Source organism: Panthera uncia, chromosome C2 (genome assembly GCF_023721935.1).
Source record: "Panthera uncia isolate 11264 chromosome C2, Puncia_PCG_1.0, whole genome shotgun sequence".
NCBI lineage: Eukaryota > Metazoa > Chordata > Mammalia > Carnivora > Felidae > Panthera > Panthera uncia.
The window spans coordinates 18,395,484-18,406,903 of NC_064810.1; the positions used below are offsets into that span (position 1 = coordinate 18,395,484).

Genomic DNA, 11,420 nt, shown 5'->3' on the forward strand with positions numbered 1-11,420 from the left:
GTTTCTTGATTAAGAAAAAGTGGCTGGCATTTAGCCTAATCTTCCACAGCATTTTTCAACGAGGAGCACTTTGGCTTTTGGCCTAACTTGACCGCGGTCTTTGTCAATAGTGGAGAATTTTAAAGAGAACTTGGCTTTCTGCTGTCAAGGCTCCTCTGGAAACATCAAAAAATAAAGACTCAGCTGGTACTTGGACCAAGTCTGACAGGTCCAGGGTTTTTTTCTCATTCCCTGTAGTCGGAGAAAACGCGATGGAAATAACAATGGAAGATTCGTGGTAGTGGAACTCTCTCTAGTGTTAACCTCAAAAGTCTTAGTTAAGTAAAACTCATGAATAAATATTAAAATGTTTCAGAAAAATATGGAAGCAGCTAAACGTGGCAGATTGTTCACCTGGGTAGTAGGTATATGGTTATTTGCTAGCCTATGTCTTCTGTATGACTGAGATGTTTCACATTTATTTCACACGCGTTTCAAAATTTCATTCTTAGACCCCCCAAAATTAATGAAAAACTTAACTCTATCTTTATAAATAAGGAGCCAAAGTGAATTAACTCGGTATCTTCTCATCCTCATGCTAACTTGCAGGCTCTTTGAAACAGTCAAGTAGATAAAAATCTCTTTGCTTTATTACTGGCTCCTTCTGTCACCTGATCCAAGTGAAATTATTATTATCAAAACAGGCTTCATTTTATGGACAGCGAGGTGAGGCTTCATAGGGATTTTTCACTTGCTTAGAAGGACATAAAATTAACCTTTCTCAAACAAACAAAACACACCCATTTCTGTGTTTAAGAAAATAATATCGGGGCGCCTGGGTGGCGCAGTCGGTTGAGCGTCCGACTTCAGCTGGGTCACGATCTCGAGGTCCGTGAGTTCGAGCCCCGCGTCGGGCTCTGGGCTGATGGCTGGGAGCCTGGAGCCTGTTTCTGATTCTGGGTCTCCCTCTCTCTCTGCCCCTCCCCCGTTCATGCTCTGTCTCTCTCTGTCCCGAAAATAAATTAAAAAAAAAAAAAAAAGAAAATAATATCGATGGGGGGGCCTGGGTGGCTCAGTTGTTAAGCATCTGACTTTGGCTCAGGTCATGATCTCATGGTACGTGAGTTCAAGTCCCATCTGGTGAACTCGAGCCCCACCTCGGGTGAGCCACGCTTCTCTCTCTCTCTCTCTCTCTCTCTCTGCCCTTCCTGGGATTCTCTCTCTTTGTCTGCCCCTCACTCACTTGCACACCTCTCTCTCTCTAAAAAAGAAAAAAAGAATACTGATGACCAAAAAAATTTGGTGTATTAGTCAGAACTTGCGAGGAAGGGGTGGGTTACCTAAAACCTGGTTTCAGGGCCCAGGCATATTCTTTCCATTCACACATTAACTTAATGTTTCCTAACTGAGTAGAGGACTGTAGTCTAAACCAGTGCTTCTCAGACTAATGGACATCTGAATTAACAGAAGATCATGTTCAAATGAGATTCTGATGGAGGAGGTCTGAGGTGGGGCTGAAAGTCTGCATTTCTAACAAGCTACTGGGTAATGGTGATGCTGTTGATCCATGGACCACACTGAATTAGCATGGCAATATTCGAGTGTTTTTCGAATGTATTTCTTTTTCAATTAATTAAAAATGTTTATTTATTTTGAGGGGGGGATGAGGGAGGGGAGGGGCAGAGAGAGAGGATCTCAAGCAGGCTCTGCACTGTCAGCGTGGGGCCAGATGTGGGGCTCGATCTCACAATTGTGAGACCTAAGGTGACATCAAGGGTTGGATGCTTAACTGACTGAGCCACCCAGGTGCCCCTCAAGTGTATTTTTGCTACTGAAATAACAAATGGCAGGAGGAGGAAATTTACCATGTAAACTTTGAATACTAGAATTAGGCCATGAATTCTCAATGGGCGCAATATTGCCCCCAAGGGGGGACAATTCTTTTGTTGGTGGTAAAAAAGCTTCAACAGATATATAGTCTAGCTGACCTGGAACAGCAGGGCTTTGAACTGCATGAGTCCACTTATACATGGATTTTTTCCCCCAGTAAATACAGTACTGTAAGTGTATTTTCTCTTCCTTGTGGTTTCTCAATAACATTTTCTTTGCTCTACTTACTGCTTTGTAAGAATACAGTATATAATACACACAGCATACAAAATATGTGTTAATATACTGTTTGTGTTATCCGTAGGCTTCTGGTCAAAAGCATGAGGCACCTGGATGGCTCAGCCGGTTAAGTGGACGACTTCCACTCAGGTCGTGATCTCGCGGTCCGTGAGTTCGAGCCCCTCGTCGGGCTCTGTGCTGGTAGCTAGGAACCTGGAGCCTGCTTCTGTTTCTGTGTCTCCCTCTCTCTCTGCCCCTCTCTATTCGCACCCTGTCTCTCTCTGCCTTTCAAAAATTAATAAATGTTAAAAAGGGGTGTCTGGGTGGCTCAGTCGGTTAAGCGTCCGACTTCGGCTCAGGTCACGATCTCACGGTCCGTGAGTTCGAGCCCCGCGTGGGGCTCTGGGCTGATGGCTCACAGCCTGGAGCCTGCTTCCGATTCTGTGTCTCCCTCGCTCTCTGCCCCTCCCCCGTTCATGCTCTGTCTCTCTCTGTCTCAAAAATAAATAAACGTTAAAAAAAATTTAAAAAGAAAACAAAAATGACTAAACGTTAAAAAAAAAAAAAAAAAGCAGGCTATTAGGAGTTAAGTTTTGGGGGGGATTAAAAGTTATATGTGGATTTTCAAGTACGTGAGAGGTTGGTGCCGTAATCCCCTTGTTCAAGGGTCAACTCTGTATCAGTGATACTAAAACGTCATGGAGGGGGTCACCTGGCTGGCTCAGTTTGTAGAGCATGCAACTCTTGATCTCAGGGTTGTGAATTTGAGCCCCAAATTCAAAATTGGGTGTGGAAATTACTTAAAAATAAAATCTTAAAAATAAAATGTCATGGGGGTGGGTACTAGGAAAAAATCTAAAAAAGCTACTCAGGGAAGATATAGAACCACTGCTCTAAACTATTATAAAAGCTCATGAAAGTGTCACAAGTAAAAAACAAAAAAAGTCAGCCAGCCTGTCTGTCTATAAATACTCAGTTACCAACATTTGAGATATCTGTTATATATTACTACCTGGATTCTCAAATTCTCATTGACAAACATGATGGAAATTTTTTATTGAAGAGAACACTGAATTGAATTTTCCAGCTTGCCAAAGCATCTAAATACTGTAGATTGCAAAGGAAAGGGATGAGAATAAATACGCAATGATTATCAGAGATGACTTATACCAACAGGAAAATTAACCTAAGTTGATTAAAAAATCACAATCAGGTTACAAGTAAGTCAAAAGTTTAAAACTAGAATTGCAAATACACTCCCTTCTTTCAACGTTTTAAATGTGCACTACATTCTATTCTTTAAAAAAAATGTTTATTTTTGAGAGATAGAGAGAGAGAGGAGAGAGAGAGAGAGAGAGAGAGAGAGGATGTGCACATGTGAGCAAGCAGGGGAGGGGCAGAGAGATTGGGAGACAGAGGATCTGAAGCAGGCTCTGAGCTCAGTGCAGAGCCTGATGCTAGGCTCAAACCCATGAACCTTGAGATCATGACCTGAACTGAAGTCGGTCGCTTAACTGACTGAGCCACCCAGGCGCCCTTTCAATGTTCACTATCTTCTAAGTGCATTTCTTTATACTCCAAATCTATTTTATGTGTAATTATTTTTATAAGAATGAGATAATATGTGTCCCTTCAGTTGTTACACACTTGATGCAGAAAACGTTCTAATTAAAAACACATAATTCCCCTTAACTATGGATTTGCACTAAACTACCTCCCATGCGCAAATGGCTGTGCTGCCCACCCACAGCGTAGCAAAGAGGGCTGGTGCCTTCTGCTATGTAACGGAGCCCAGTGAAGGCAACTGATGTTATCTCCATGTGAAGTAAAGTGAGAAATCATCCAAATGTGGCCGGAACTAGACCCACGCGGGTCAGAGTGTGAACAGGCAACTCCCAGTAACAAAAACTGATCTCACTGAGTATACCCATTAGTGTGCTAAATGCCTATGTATTAACTGCTTTAATTGTCCCCAGATGCTACAAGGTGTTATAATGGCTCCAATTTTTTATGATTAATTAGAAGGATGAGGTGCAAATAAACTAATAAAAGTCAAGGGCTAAAAAGTGGAGAGGAGGGATTTGAACAAAGGCAGCTTATCTCTGGAGCTGTGCTACCTCACCGGCATTTCACGTTGGTTGTATCCAACTAATTTGGGGTGGCTTTACGTGGTCAGGACCCAGCTTGCCTTCTCTCTGGGGCATGTCAAGTTTGCTGGGAAGAGGCAGGCAAGTGTCATAACCAAGGGAGTAGGAATAAGGTATCCTTCGGTCAGAATTTTTTTTAAAAACAGCTTTGTTAAGGTATAAGTCCCATGCTATACAATCTACCCATTTAAAGTGTAAATTCAGTGTTGTTCAGTATATTTATAGGGATGTGAAACCATCGCCATATCTAATTTTAGAACATCTTATTTTGACTGTCACAACTGTTACCCACAGATACATCTATATAAAACAGGAAACAAATTCTCAATAAACAATACTTGTCTTCAAAAAAAATTTTAAAAAAGAACATTTTAGTCTTTTCCTAAAAGAAACCTAGTACCCATTGCATTCACCCTCAGTCTCAACCCCTTTTCTCCAGTCCTAATCAACCACTAACCTACTTTCTGTCTCTATAGAGTTTCCTGTTCTGAACACTCAATATAAATTGAACCCTACACTATGTCATCTTTTCTGATGGGCTTCTTTTACTTCGCATGTTTTCTAGACTCATCCATGTTGTAGCATGTATCAGTACTTTATTCCTTTTCACTGATGAATAATATTCTGTCATATGGATTCACTACATTTTGGTTTTCATCCATTAGTTGTTGGACTTTTGGGTTGTTTCCACTTTTTGGCTGTTATGGCTAATGCTGCTATGAATATTCAGGTACAGCTTTTTGTTTGGATGTATGTTTTCATTTCTCTTGGTATATGCCTACGAGTTGAATTGCTAGGTTACACGATAACTGTACATTCAACATTTCAAGGAACTGCCAGACTGTTTTTCAAAGCAGCTGTACCACTTTCCATTCACACCAGCAGTGCCTGAAGTTTCCAGTATCTCCATATCCTCATCAGCACTTGTTAACAACTGCCTTTTTAATTATAGCCAACCTAATGGGTGTGAAGTAATAACTCACTTGGTTTAGATGTGCTTTCCCTGATGGTTAGTGATGTCGCTTTCACACCTGCTGGCTATTTGCATATCTTCTTTGATAAATGTCTATTCAAACGTTTTGCCCACTTTTAATTTAGATTGGTTGCCCCTTTTTTTGTTATTGAGTTGTGTTTTTTATATGTTCTGGATACAAGTTTCTTGTCGGATATATGATTTGCAATTTTTTTTTCCCATTCTGTGGAAATCTGATCACTTTCTTGATGCTTTGTGCAGCAAGTTTGGTGTAGTGCAATTTATTTTTTTCTATTTTTACTTATGCTTTTTTTTTTTTTTTAATCTAAGAAACCACTGCCTAACTCAAGGTCGAAGTGGTTTACTCTTAAATTTTTTTCTAAGAGTTTTGTAGTTTTCGCACTTTCATTTAGGTTTATAATCCATTGAATTAACTTTGTGTATATGTTGTGAAGAAGTCATATAACTTTTGTGTATGTTGTCTGATATGGGAAATATATCTCAGAAATAAACTCTGTTCTTTTCATGTGGATATCTGGTTGTCCCAGAAATATATATTGAAGATATTGTTCTCTCCCTATTATGTCTTGGTACATTTGTCAAAAATCAATTGACCATAAACGTAAGGGTTTATTTGTGGACTCTCAATTTTTCCATCATTCTATGTTTATCTGTAAGCCAGTGACACATCATCTTAAATAACTGTAGCTTTATAGTTAAATTCTGAAAGCAGGAAGCATGCTTCTTCAAACTTTATTCTTCATTTTTTTAAAGATTTTTTTTGTTTTTCTGGGTTCTTTGCAATTTTATATGAATTTTACGATCAGCTTGTCCATTTTTTCAAATGCCAACTGGGATTTTGATAGGAATTATATTGCATCTTTTAATCAGTTTGGGGAGTATTACCATCTTGACAATATTAATTCTGATCCATGAATATAGAATATCTTTCCATTTTTTTAGGTCTTTATTTTCAATGATGTTTTGTAGTTTTCAGTGTACAAGTCTTGTGCTTCCTTTGCTAAATTTATACCTAAATAATTTACTCTTTTTGATGCTGTTGTAAATGGTATTGTTTTCTTAATTTTATTTTCAGAACTTTCAATGCCAGTCTATAGAAATACCATAGATTTTTGTATATTGATCTTGTATCCTGCAACCTTCTTGTACTCTTATTAGTTCTAATACATTTTTAATGGATTCCTTAGGATTTTCTATGTACAAAATCATGTCATCTTCAAATAGAGATAGTTTTGCTTCTTTTTTTTTTTTTTTTCAATCCAGATACTTATTTGCTCTTTTTTTAATGGAATGCTTCATGAATTTGTGTCTAATCCTGGTTCAGGGGCCATGCTAACCTTCATTGTATTGTTCCAATTTTAGTATATGTGCTGCTGAAGTGAGCACTTTTATTTCCTTTTCATGCCTAATTGTCCGGATATGACATTCAGTACAATGTTAAATAGAAGTGAAAGAGTGGACATCCTTTTCTTTCTTGTTCCTCACTTAAGGGCAAGTATTCAGTCTTTTAGCATCATGTATGATGTTATCTGTGGATGGTTGAGCAAGTTCCCTTCCATTCCTGATTTGTTGAGCGTATTGATGAAGAAAGCATGTTGGATTTTATCAAATGCTTTTTCTGCATCTGTTGAGATTATCATGTGGTTTTTTTGGTCATTTATTCTATATATAGTGTATTACATTGATTAATATTCATATATTACACCACCCTTGAACTTCTGGAATAAATTTGGTCCTGGCACACAATCTTTTTATATTGCTGGATTCAGTTTGCTAGTATTTTGTTGAAGATTTTTTACATCTATATTCATAAGGGATTTTGGTCTACAGTTTGTTTTTTTTTCCTTGTGATGTATTTTTCTGGTTTTGGTATCAGATTATTCTGGCCTCATAACATGAATTAAAAGTGTTCCTGCCTCTCCAATATTTTGGAAGAGTTTGTAAAGAAAATTTTAAATTACTAATTTTATCTCTTTACTTATTATTGGCCTATTCAGATTTTTAATTTTTTTCTTGAGTTAGTTTGGGCAGTTTGTGTCTTTCTAGGAACTTGTACATTTCATCCAAGTTATCTGATTTGTTGGCATACAGTTGTTCATAGCTTTCCTTAAAATCTAACTTATTACTAGAAGGTTGGGAGTAACGTGGCCTCTTTTATTCCTGATTTTAGTAATTTGTGTTTTCCCTCTTTTTTCTTGGGCAGCTTAGCTAAAGGTTTTGTTTGATTTTGTTTATCTTTTCAAATAACTGACTTTTGGATTCATTTTCTCTGTTGTTTTTTCTGTTCACTATTTCATTGATCTCTGTTCTAATTTCCTCATTTCCCTCCTTTTGCTGCCTTTGGGTTTCGTTTGCTCTTTCTTATTCTAGTTCCTTAAGGCATAATGGTAGCTATTGCTTTGAAATCTTTTTAAATGTAGGCATTTACAGATATACATTTAGGAAGGAATGTGGACTTTTATTTGGTATAAAGAAAGTCTAATAGTTGACCCAAAACCTACCAGTGGGATTGAGTTACAATTGTACTTGGGTGCCTTTGCTTAGATTCTGATTCTGTGGCACAGAAGCAACCAAAATACACAAGTTTAAATATATCGACTCCAGTAGGCTTGTGTTTCAGTGGTGACAATTATTCAGAGTTCGTATACTTTTTTTTTAATTTTGAAGGGCCATTTATTTGATGACAATTGTGAAACGTTCCCAAACCTGTCACATGTAGTAAGTCTGCGGTCTGAGAAAGCGTTACTGGCATTTGCAAGCATTGCAGAAATTTAATAAACTGTCGCCAAACCATTTGCTTGTTCGAATGCCAAGGTTTCCTTCCCCACATCACATGCAGTGTCCTGCTGCCAACACTTATCAAAATACTCCCACAGTTGTCACAGAGAACTGTTCAGGGAGTTTCTATTTCTTTCTCTAGTTGTCCCTGTATGTCACTGCCTTTGCCACTTCTACTTGGGGACTCATTTGAACAACCTGAATACTATCAGTACGCAGAGCAGTTGAGTATCAAATCATGGACTGAAAACCTAAGAATGGCTGAGATGTAGCTACAGATATTGACATATAGGGTGCAGCGAGACTGGGAAGGACAACTCATGCTTTGCTCTCTATGGGTTTGAATTTTTATAGAGACGTTATGTTGTTTGTGTAATGTAAAACAGCAATAAAAGCATTAAGAACATTTGAGAGGGAATCTAGAGGAAAACACTAAGGGAAGTCTGGATAGAACAACTCATTCTAATTGCAGATATACAATTAGGTAGTACAAGCATCTATATAATAGAATTGAGAGATATAATCCAGCGCTTTGAAACAGAGATTGACAGATTACTGGCTCTGAGTTTGCATTTCCTCTGAGTACTCCAACAGATAAGTGCCAGACTCAAACAGGTAAATGCCAGGCCACATTTAAAAAGCTCTTGCGTACGAAGCGGGAAAGGAAGAAGATGAGAGGGTGTGACTTTGGACCCCATTCACCCATTCAAAGATGCATGAAAGCGTAGCCTTTTACCACTATGATAATATCTGCGACTTTCATCTGGAACAAACACATCTCTGCTTTGTCTTGTTGGTTAATGGCTTTGATGGACATTTTGGCAGAGTACCTATCAAAATTTCAAACACATATACCCTGGACCAAACAATTCCACTGCTAGGAACCTCTGCTGAAGAAATATACCAGTGCACAGATTTTAGATAGCAGATGCTCACTGCAGCAAAATAGTTCAAATATCCTGAGTGTACTTCAGAGAGAGTATGTTTAAGTAAATTATGGTCCAACTGTCCCAAGGTCATAGGGCTAAGAAGTAGAGATCTGGGATCTAATACATGCTTTTACTTCCTCACGTAAATACATTTCATGAGTTAGTCAGTGGGTGTGGGTGGTTTTGGGGCATTCAGGACTCAGCTTGTGTGTTCTTCCCAGGGCAGGTCAAGATTGGATGGTGGGGAGAGGAGGAGGGACAGGCGAGTGTCATGGCCAAGGAATAAGGAATAAGACAGGGGAAAGTCCAAAGTTTAAAACAACAATAAAAAGTGGGAAAAAAAGGAGTTATGCATAATTAGGGAGAGGAACTCTGGAGGAAAGTATTTCACTTCACCAAAGAGCATCACTTTAGCTAATTTTCACCCTCAGGAGCCATCCTGAAAGACGCTAAGTGAACTGGAAGGTACTCACTCTGAAACCGGATGGAGGAAGGAAGGAGGAGCTTAATTCTGGAGAATATATCTGTCCCTTTTCTTCAAAGAAAATCCATATTAACATGTGTTTGAGGGATTAGTACATCTTTGAAGTCCTAAGCAAATGGGAAGAGAATTCTTGCAGTGTTCCCAGAACTGTGAAATGAAGGGTTTGGTGTGGCTGTTGCAGGGTGGGATGATTCAGAGCATTTTAAGGAGCACATGCCAATTTTCAGAAGTCCTGGCATTTTCCACATGCCCTGGTGTTTCCAGTTTTCCCAGATGCTACCCTTGCATTCTGTATGACCTTGAGCCAAATACCAATCTTTCTGTGAATCATCTTCTCCATCTAGTAAATGAGGTGGGTGGAATAAATGATCCATACACTGCCTTCAACTTGTGATTCAATGTCTCATCCTCAAGACTTACTGAATCATTAACATTTTAAATCAGCATTACTTGGTATTTATTAATGAAGGTTAGAAGCAAAAAATGTACTTTCCTAACACAATTCTTACACGCATGCACACACACACACACACACACACACATATTTGTCAAATGAAATAGAAAATATTACCTAAAAAAAACCCTTTCACTTTGGTGATTTGTATCTCTGGTCCTCTCTTGTTTACTAGTAACAAAGAATGGATTTTCTTGTGGTGTGAGGAAGAAAGGAATGGCTTAAAGGAGGAATGCTAGCAGAAGGAGTGGGCGATACGTATTATTTTTGTATTCAACTGCATTTCATTTCTCCAGAAGCCCATAGATTCTCTCTCTCTCTCTCTCTCTCTCTCTCTCTCTCTTTCCACTGCTGCCTCAAAGTGAAGGTACCAATTTGCCCCATGGTATCACACTAACAGAAAGAAAAGCCTTGAGTTGCGCCTGGTTTTTCCTGTGTTCTTATAATCTCAGGAGTTGTGTGTTTGTCTGTACCTTTCAGGCCACGTGGATGTGGAGGGTGTTGAGCCCTGCTATGAGATCATTGACAGAAATGTTTGTGTGTGATTATTATGTAGTAAGTGTAAAATGCATGGCAAGTGCTTCTTTAATTATTTGATTTCTTAAATACAGCTCGTTTTGAGTGCTTCATAGATGTCTAATTACAGGGGGGTGTCATGACCGAGAGCCCCAGACACTGAACTCTGAAATCCACCACGTTTGCTCTGAGGGCACACCTCCCACCGGCTGCTCCCAGCCGGGAGGCTGAGTGTGGCCGGCCTGCCCCTGGGAGACTGGGAGCCTTCTAGTGGTAGGCTTGGGCTTAAGGAGTCCCCCTTCCTTTCTTGGTCTTGACCAGGCTTCCTTATCCTGCTTGCGGGGGGGGGGGGGGGGGGGGGGGGGAGGGCCGCCATTGTCTCTTCCTTTCCCTTGGATTTCACGTGGAGCCAGTCTTCCCCTCTTCTCTCATTGGTATGGAGCCCAAATGAAATCTTTGCATATTTAACTCTGTCTTGGTGCCCATCCTCAAGAGAACCGTATGAACAGATTGACGTTGATTCAAAGCACAGCTTTGCAAGGCAAAGAACTATGTGTTTGCTATGCTACATTTTAGGTCATAAAGGGGGAGGAAATAAGTTTATACATTTGGGTTAGCTGATAGAGGCACCCAGAACTCTCAAGGATACACAAAAAAATTAATAACAGTGATATCCTGTGTGAGGTTTTTGGGGATGAATGGGGATAAGAACTGGGACACAAACTTTTCAAGGTATACCTTATATATTTTCTTGAGTTTTCAGGCAAATAAATGTATAACAATTTGAAAACGTAAAATCAAATGTTTTCATTAAAAAAACACATGAATTTGAGAGAAAAACAAAGCATGACTTTTGGAGATGGATCTGAGCTGGAGTCCCTTATCAGCTAGTGATCTTGGGAAAATAACCAGTCTTGGGTGGGTAACCGAGCAATTGGATTCTAGATGTCAGTGAGTTATTTTTCTCCTTGAATTCGATAACCTCATTCGCCAGATCCCAAGAAGGCATACACTGCCCACTGGATTGCCA

The 11,420-nt window shown here is 39.2% G+C and overlaps 1 non-coding gene across 1 annotated transcript; it reads right to left on the reverse strand.

The window, feature by feature from the left end:
• Positions 1-6,508: 6,508 nt before the first annotated feature.
• On the reverse strand, positions 6,509-6,615 carry LOC125922184 (U6 spliceosomal RNA). Its single transcript, XR_007457621.1, has one exon. It is a non-coding gene; the product is annotated as a U6 spliceosomal RNA (small nuclear RNA).
• Between the last annotated feature and the right edge of the window lie 4,805 nt (positions 6,616-11,420).